We start from the raw sequence: 10078 nt of genomic DNA, 5'->3' as shown, positions 1-10078 counted from the left end.
TATTTGCAAATTTATTTCAGAGTTCATTGGCTGATTACAATTCATCAGTTTCTCTGAGCCAGTCTTAACATCTTACTGGTTTCTTCATTCTTTATGAGTTGAACAGAATCATTGAAATATTTTAATTTTATGTTTACATGTTACAGGTTTTTAACTTTATACTATGCTTTATGTTTCTTCACAATAAAGACACCTATAATGGAAGTATGAAATGTGTAGAATTTGTATTGTGGTTTGGTAATCTTTTGCAAGAAAAGCAGAGTAATACTGACTTTTAGTATGTAACACAATTACATAAATTAAACTGTTTTTAGACTAATAATACATTTTTTCTAGAAGTTATAAAATCATACAGACAATTTAAATTTTGCCTTGATAACAACCAAGCTATAGACCAGTAACTGACAAAGTAGTTGGGCCTCAGTCAGGGTCTCCTCACTGGATAGGACCACTCTGTTGTCAATTTGTCAGTCTTTCATTTAACAATAGCATTTTCTGTGTTTGTTTGTTTGTTTTTTCTTTAAGATTTTATTTATTCGTTTGACACAGAGAGAGCACAAGTGAGGAGGAGGGGCAGAGGAAGAAGGAGAAGCAGGCCCTCTATCAAGCAAGAAGCCCGATGTGGTACTAGATCCTGAGACCATGGGATCATGGCCTGAGGCAAAGGTAGACACTTAACCAACTGAGCCATCTAGGTACCCCTTTCTATGTTTTCCTAAAGGAAAATTCTTTTTTTTTTTAATTTAAAAAAATTTTTTAAAAGATTTTATTTATTTATTTGACAGGCGGAGATCACAAGTAGGCAGAGAAGCAGGCAGATAGAGAGAAGAGGAAGCAGGCTCCCCGCTGAGCAGAAAGCACAATGCGGGGCTCGATCCCAGGATCCTGGGATCATGACCTGAGCTGAAGGCAGAGGCTTTAACCCACTGAGCCACCCAGGTGCCCAAGGAAAATTCTTTTTAAAAATAAGGCCAGAAAGATATTAAGTGGATTTCCAAGCCCAGCATGGAGCCCAATGTGGGGCTTGAACTCATACCCTGAGATCAAGACCTAAGCTGAGATCAAGAGTCAAATGCTTAACCAGTTGAGCCACCCAAGCACCCCTTAGTTTCTTTTTTATCTTTGAAGCTCCAGCTATTTCCAGAGGGTCTGGAATACAGTTGGTTTTCAGCATGCATTCGTGAATAAGTGAAATAAATTAACAATTTTTCAGCCTTGATTTCTTTGCCTATAAAGTTTTTAAAAATTTACTTTTTAAATTAAATTTTTAACATGGAGTTTATTTCCTCTTACGTTTATGAGAGGCAGGAATATAACTGCATTTTCCTGATAAGTAAGCCCAAATTTATAGCTGCTCTTTTTCCCATTGATTTTCCACTTATGTCCATCATATGTTAAAGTTCCCTATATATGTGCTCTATTTCTGGGCTCCCTATTTTGTTCCATCAGTTATTATGATTATTCCTGCATCAATATTTCTCTATCTTAACAACTACAGTCATATAAATAGTTCTAATATATGGGAGGCTAAATCACCATCCTGTTTATTTTCTTTCAGAAGTTCTTGGCAACATTTTTTAATTTTATTTTAAAAATTTTTTTCAGTGTTCCAAGACTCATTGTTTATACACCACACCCAGTTCTCCATGCAATATGTGCCCTCCTTAATGACGACCAACAGGCTCACCCATCCCCCACACCCCTCCCTTCCAAAACCCTCAGTTTGTTTCTCAGAGTCCACAGTCTCTCATGGTTAGTCTCCCCTCCAATTTCCCCCAATTCACCTTTCCTTTCCTTCTCCTAATGTCCTTCATGTTATTCTTTATGCTCCACAAGTAAGCAAAACCATATGATAATTGACTTTCTCTGCTTGACTTATTTCACTCAGCTAATCTCCTCCAGTCCCATCCATATTGATACAAAAGATAAACTGGAAGTGGATAAAAGACCTCAGCGTGAGACAGGAATCTATCAAAATCCTAGAGGAGAACAAACGCAGTAACATCTTCAACATCAGCCACAGCAACTTCTTTCAAGACATGTCTCCAAAGGCAAAGGAAACAAAAGCAAAAATGAACTTTTGGGACTTCATCAAGATCAAAAGCAATGTAAAGGAAACAGTCAACAAAACAAAGAGGCAACCCACGGAATGGGAGAAGATATTTACAAGTGACACTACAAATGAAGGGCTGATATCCAAGATCTATAAAGAACTCCTCAAATTCAACACCCCCAAAACAGATAAACACTTCAAAAAATTGGCAGAAGACATGGACACTTCTTCAAAGAAGGTGTACAAATGGCTATCAGACACATGAAAAAATTCAAATAAAATCAAATTCAAATCAAAACCACATTGAGATACCACCTTACACCAGTTAGAATGCCCCAAATTAACAAGCTAGGAAACGACAAAAGTTGGAGAGGATGTGGAGAAAGGAGAACCCTCTTACACTGTTGGTGGGAATGCAAGTTGGTGCAGCCACTTTGGAAAACAGTGTGGAGATTCCTTAAGAAATTAAAAATAGAGGGGCGCCTGGGTGACTCAGTGAGTCAGCCTCTGCCTTCAGCTCAGGTCATGATCCCAGGGTCCTGGGATAGTGCTCCGCATTGGGAATCTCTGTTCAGCAGGGAGCCTGCTTCCTCCCTTCCTCTCTCTCTGCCTACTTGTAATCTCTGTCAAATAAACAAAATCTTAAAAAAAAAAAGAAATTAAAAATAGAGATAGCCTATGACCCTGCAATTACATTACTGGGTATTTACCCCAAAGATACAGATGTAGTGAAAAGAAGGGCCATATGTACCCCAATGTTCATAACAGCAACAGCCACAATCGCCAAACTGTGGAAAGAGCCTAGATGCCCTTCAACAGATGAATGGATAAAGAAGATATGGTCCATATATACAATGGAATATTATGACTCCATCAGAAACAATGAATACTCAATCTTGACCTTTTATCCTCTACACAGTCAAGAGGGTTTTGGAAAGGAGGGGGGTGGAAGGATGGGTGAGCCTGGTGGTATGTATTAAGGAGAGCATGGAGCACTGGGTGTGATGGGTAATCAATGAATCTTGGGACACTGAAAAAATAAAATAAAATTTTAAAAACCAATTTAGGGGGCACCTGGGTGGCTCAGTGGGTTAAAGCCTCTGCCTTCGGCTCAGGTCATGATCCCAGGGTCCTGGGATCGAGCCCCACATCAGGCTCTCTGCTCAGCAGGGAGCCTGCTTCCTCCTCTTTCTCTGCCTGCCTCTCTGCCTTCTTGTGATCTCTGTCTGTCAAATAAATAAATAAAATCTTTAAAAAAAAACCAATTTAGAAAGAAGTTGTATCTTTACAAAACCATGTCATCAAAAAGAATGAAATCTTGCCATCTGCAATGATGTGGATGGAACTAGAGGGTACTATGCTAAGTGAAATAAGGCAATCAAAGAAAGACAAATACCATATGATTTCACTTGTGTGGAATTTAAGAAACAAAACAGACGAACATAGGTGAAGGGAAGGAAAAATAAAATAAGATGAAAACAGAAAAGGAGGCAAACCACAAGAGACTCTTAACTCTAGGAAACAAACTGAGGGTTGCTGGAGGGGAGGTGGGTGGGTAGATGGGATAACTGGGTGATGAGCATTAAGGAGGCCACTTGAAGTGAGGAGCACTGGGTGTTGTATGCAACTGATGAATCACTAGATTCTACCTCTGAAACAAATAATACAGTATATGTTAATTAAATTGAATTTAAATAAAAATTAACAAAACAAAACTATGTCTTAATGATCAAGGACCATTTGTCCATTTCTTTAGGATGTTTTAAAATTTCATTTCATTTTTTCAGTGTTCCAAGATTCATTGTTTATACACCACACCCAGTTCTCCATGCAATACATGCCCTCCTTAATGACGACCAACAGGCTGGAGATCCTGGATTTTTGAGCGGGAGATAGTGACTGGAGAAGACTCTGGCTTGTCCTCTGAGAGGAGGAGGAGTGTTCTGCACATGGTGGGGAGAGTGAAACACATATTTGGTAGGCTGGCAAGGAGCAGCTAGGTAATCTTAAATTCATAGGATTTTCTTGTGTTCATAGGAAGACGACACATTCCAGTCTCCTTCATAGTTAGTTAGCTAGAGGTCATGTAACTAGTTCTACCAATGGCCTTGCTCCTAAAAGCTTTGGTGAGTCATCAGCTTTCCCTATCCCCCATACTGTGCAACTGGAAGCAAAGTATTTAAAGATCACATGGTCTCAAAAGGGGAAGAATCAAGATGCCCAATTCACCACTTGGAATCACCATTCTGAGTTGTCTAGGAGAGTCAGCTGACCAGGAATGGAGTGTGGTGTGAGCAAGAAACTAACTTTATTTTCTTGAAGCAATGAGTTTTCAGGGTTATTTGTTGTAGCAACTAGTATTAACAAGCATCCCAATCCATTATTTTTTAAATGACCCAAGAAGGATATTCCAGGCACTCCAATCAAGGACAAAGAAATCATCCCGCATGGTCTGGTTCACTCCAGATTTCTGACCTTCCATTTTTATTTGCAAGTGAGTTCTGTTAAATTGAGATCACCTCAATTTGCACTTTCATGAAGTACTTATCTGTTGGATGGGAGGATGCACAGGGCCTGGCTGGTGGATTTTCTTGGGAGATAATGGAGTTGTTTGGGACAGCCTATGGTTTTTCTTGCTAGAAATTTTACCCTTTGTCACAGACTTTCTTTTCTTCCCTCTCTCTTTTTTTATTATGTTCACTTAGCCAACATATAGTACATCATTAGTTTTTGATGTAGTGTTCTACGATTCATTAGTTGCATATAACACTCAGTGCTCATCACAACACGTGTCCTCTTTAAGAAAGAGAAAGAGTTCACATGCAAGTGGAGGGGGAGGATAGGACAGGGGAGAGAATCCCAAGCAGGCTCCACACTCCAATTCTCACAATCCTGAGATCAGATCCTGAGCCAAAATCAAGAGTCAGACACTTCACCCACTAAACCGCCCAGGTGTCCCATGTTTTCTTAACCAAACTTTCAGTATTTTCTGTAGCCTTCATAATTGTTGCAGCTATTTTTTTGGTCTCTACTGCCCAGAGGGCAGAAAGGAAAACCAGCAATGACTCAAAGTTATCAATGAACCAATCATAATAATAAATGTAATAATGTAATAATACATGTGAAGAAGGATCTGTAAACTTAACTGTGGTCAATAAACATGATTATGTGTGTAACACATCTAGCCCAGGCCTGATGTATACCTATTTCCTTGTATCTCAGACACATTTTCTTGCACATTTCAACACTTGTGAAATTCAGATGCACTGTACCATCAATGTTATGAGCACCTTGTTAATCACCACACATTGAAATAAGTTGCAAGTTATATATTTGCTTAATCGCTTTGAGAAAAATAACCAACACTATGGTGTCAGGTCTGGGATCAAGCCCCGCATCAGGCTCCCTGCTCAGCAGGAAGACTTCTTCTCCCTCTCTCACTCCCCTTCTTATGTTTCCTTTCTGTGTCTCTCTGTCAAATAAGTTTTTTAAAAATCTTAAAAAAAATAATTACTGATAGGTGAGGAATTATTATTGCCATTTTGTTGTTTTGTTTTGTAGTTTGTCACTCTCTCTCATGCTGTCTTTTGTTATTTGGTGATGTTTTTGTAGTAATTTGCTTTGATTCTTTTATCTTTTGTATAGCTACTATGGGGTTTTGTTTTGTTCTTTTTGAGGTTAGTTTGAGACTTGCATGAAATATCTTGTAGCTATGATTATTCATTTTAAGTTAATAACAACTTAACTTTAGTCTCACATAAAAACTTTGTACTTTTATCCCCCTCCGCACATACTTGGTGTTCTTGTAGTCAGAGTTTGCTTCTTTCTACATTGTGTATTCATTAACAAATTTCTGTCTTTTAACTTTTTTCCCCCCAAGATTGATTGATTGATTTAAGTTTTATTTTACTTTTTCAGTATTCTGAGATTCATTGTTTATGCACCACACCCAGTGCTGCATGCAATACATGCTCTTCTTAAAACCCACCACCAGGGGACGCCTGGGTGGCTTAGTGGGTTAAGCCTCTGCCTTCAGCTCAGGTCATGATCTCAGCATCCTGGAATCGAGTCCCGCATTGGGCTCTCTGCTGGGCAGGGAGCCTGTTTCCTCCCCTCTCTCTCTGCCTGCTTCTCTGCCTACTTGTGATCTCTGTCTGTTAAATAAATAAATAAAAAATAAAAAAAAACCCACCACCAGGATTTACTTATTTATTTGAAAGAGAGAGCAAGCATGTAATCAAGTGCCAAGCAGGGGGAGGGGCAAAGGGAGAGAATTTCAAGCAGACCCAAAGCTTGGGGCCTGAGGTGGGGCTCAATCCCACAATCCTAAGATCATCCTGAGCCAAAATCAAGAGCTGGATGCTCAACTGAGTGAGCCACCAAGGCACCCCTCTTTAAACTTATATATTACAGTTTACATTAATTTATGGACCTCTTTAGTTTTATATTATTTTGTATTTGTCTACATATTTAACTTTACCCGTAAAATTTATGCTTTCACATTGCTGTTTAGTGTGTTTTCATTTAAATTGAAGAACTCCCTTAAGCATTTCTTGTAAGGCAGATCTAGTGGTGACAAACCTTGTTGGTTTTTCTTCATCTGGGAAAAACTATCTCTTTTTCATTTTTAGAGAATAGTTTTGCTGGGTATAGTATTCTGGTAGCAATGTGGGCTCTGGGCAGTTCTATTGGCTAGAGTTAGCTTTAGTGAAAACTGCAAGGATCTTCAGTGGGAAAAGCTTCAGGTGTTTTCAGTGGCAGTGAGGGCTGCTTAATTCCTTGGGCAATGGGTTCTGGGGTCCTTCTTTCCCTTTCCCTTGCAGATGGAGGTAGCTGCTGAGGAGATCCCTTTTGTTGCTGAGGTCTGCTAGGCTGTGGGATGGCGTGATGCAGGTTGAATGCTTCCTACGCTTTTCTATGCAGGTATCTTTGTTTTTTGTGCTCCACTGAATTGTTGTAGCTTTTCCATTGTACTCTTGTGCTCCCCCAGAGCTATTTGTATCAGTGGAAACTTATTAAATGTTGTTGTTGGGGGATGAGTACTGGGATCTCCTACTTTGCCATCTCCCTACATTGCTCCCTGACTTTTATTTTTTATCTTCCATCTTTTCCTCCCTTTCCCACCACTCCCATTTCCCCTCCTATATATTTTTTTCCTTTCTTTTGTTTCAATGGCTAGTATAGTGCTAGATAGACATTAAGTATTACTGATTAATGTGATATACTCCTAACAGGAGTATAAAGAAATGTATTTTTTAAAGTTTCTTTTTTCCCTTATAATTATTAGATTTTTTTCATTATTTAGTTTACTGGTTTTTTTTTTTTTCATTATTAGCTTATCAATTTGTCTTATGTAAAATACAAACTGGCTCTAATTTTATTGTCTCTTACTGGGAAGGAAGGCCCACCTTTGTGTGGGAACTGGCAAGATCCTACATTCACACAGAGTGCCAAGATGAGATAAATAATACAGGTTATCTTTCTGCCTGGCTGACCTCAGACATATCCTATCCTTCTTAATTCACTGCCCACACCCTGGCCTACTTCTGAAACTAATAAAGCAGGACATTGCCTTGTTGAAAAGGTATCTATTCTGTTCTCTGTGTGTGCTCTTCATCCTCATTGAATCAGTCAGTTATGAAGCCCTATTTAATGACCATTGTCATCCTTCTAATCCTGGTTCCTAAGATTTCAGGTAACTCAAGCTATTTTCAAAGATTCAGGGGTTCTGCATATGGTTTTGCAATTTTGATTACTTGGTATAAGACAGCTTAGAGATGTTAATCTCGAGTTTTTATCATTCTGGGATCTTACTGGTTTTGTGTTGTTATGATTCATTTAAGGGTTTGGTGCTCCTGGATAGAGTTTCTCCAACAGAGTATTGGACATAGAGCATATTAGGGTAGCAATATCATTGGGATGACAGATTGAGACATGGTTTAGGTGTGAGGAATGGAGTCCAAGTTGAGGATTTATAGGATCCATCAAGTGGTTACTTTGGAGACTGGGACATGAATTGTGCAGAAAAAACAGGACCTTTTGGTTGGGATAATGGTAGAAAAAGAAATAGTAATTCAGTGGGAGTGAGTAATTGTATTTATGAGATCAGGTTGGGCTGATGGTTTAGGATACATTGGGCTGGTTGAATGAATCTTGCAGTTAAGTTGGGTGAAGGTGAGAATTGAAGTAGATGGAATTTCCATGTGGACTGGTTGTTTTGTTAAAGCTAGATGTTGGTGTTGGGTGTCTTCATTAGTGTTATGTTTGTCTTGGGATAGGGAATTGAGTGGCATGGATGGAAGTAGACCTGGGGTTTGGAGTTAGGTTTTGTCAAATGTTTCAAGGAGACTAAATGTGAGGTTGAAATGGATAGAATTTGTATCAGGCTAGAGTAGAGGCTCTTTGGACCTGAATGAGACATCTGAGTTGATCACAGCAAGGCTGTTATTAAAATGGCAATCAATTGGCTCTGGATTAAACATATCCAATGTCCTTTTCCCATTTTTCAAAGACTTCCATAAATGTTACTCTCATGGACTATAATAGCCCTACATGTAAGAAAAGACAGTGCAGCTAAATGAAATCAGGGTGCTCAAATGTTTCCAGATCCCTTCAAATCTTGGCATTTAAAGTAAACACACACATCAGAATACAACAAAAGGCAAAAAAAAAAAAAAATCAGAGAATCTTTAACCATCCCTATAGAAAATCAAGGTTGTTGCTTGGGTTTAAACTCAGTTACCTTGTTTAGTTTTTCCTATTCTTCTTCCCCCTTTAGTTTTCCTCTTCTATCATTCTTTCCTCATTACCACTCATTCCTTCTTGCTTTCCATCTTCCTATCCTCCTCCCCTTCCTTGACCTATTTCCTATCTCCCTGTTCCTTAAGGTATACTTGTTGCCATGCTCGGTAAAACACTGGAGTAGTTATGGTCACTGCAAGTGGGTTTACAAATAAAAGGAAGGCAAAATTTCATGCTTCAAAGATTATGAATGTTTCCGCTTCCTTAATGACTTTAAGATTATTTAACATGTCCATCTGAAATAATTCATTGCCAGGAATTATCTTTAATTTAAATATAATTAAAATACAGTGTTATATTAGATTCAGGTGTACAACATGATTCAACAATTCTATGCATTTCTCAGTGCTCATCAAGGTATGTGTACTTTTTTTCTTAAGATTTATTTATTTATTTGTCAGAGAGAGAGAGAGAGAGATCACAAGTAGGCAGAGAAGCAGGCTCCCCACTGAGAAAGGAGCCCAATGCGGGACTAGATCCCAGAACTCTGGGATCATGACCTGAACTGGAGGCAGCTGCTTAACTGACTGAGCCACCCAGGTGTCCCAAGATAAGTGTACTTTCAATTTCCAATCCCCTTTATCTATTTTACCCACCTCCCCTTTTGCAACTACCTGTTTATTTTCTGTATTTAAGAGTCTGTTGCAACTACCTGTTCATTTTTTGTATTTAAGAGTCTGTTTTTTTCTTGAGAGTCTCTTTATTTTTCATTTGTTCAATTTGTTTCTTAAATCCCATGTAAGAGTAAGATCATATGGTATTTGTCTTTCTCTGACTTATTTCACTTAGCATTATACCCTCTAGGTTCTGCCATGTTGCAAATGGCAAGATCTCATTCTCTTTTATGGCTGAGTAATATTCCATTGTGTATATATATGCATACCATGTCTTCTTTATCCATTCATCTTTTGATAGACACTTGGGTTTCTTCCTTATCTTAGTTATTGTAAATAATGCTGCAGTAAACCTAGGAAAGCATATATCTTCTTGAATTAGTGTTTTCATTTTCTTTGGGTAAATACACAGTAGTGGAATTACTAGATCATATGGTATTTCTATTTTTAACTTTTTAAGGAGGCTCCATACTGTTTTTCATAGTGGCTGCAGCAATTTGCATCCCAACAGCACAGGAGGGTTGCCAGGAACTATTTTGAACAATCTCTTCCCATAACAAAATCAAAGATATATACATACATATATATGTAATATATATGTATATATAAC

This window comes from Mustela nivalis (assembly GCF_964662115.1).
Source record: "Mustela nivalis genome assembly, chromosome: 8".
Classification (NCBI taxonomy): Eukaryota; Metazoa; Chordata; class Mammalia; order Carnivora; family Mustelidae; genus Mustela; species Mustela nivalis.
This window is presented reverse-complemented; position numbering follows the sequence as displayed.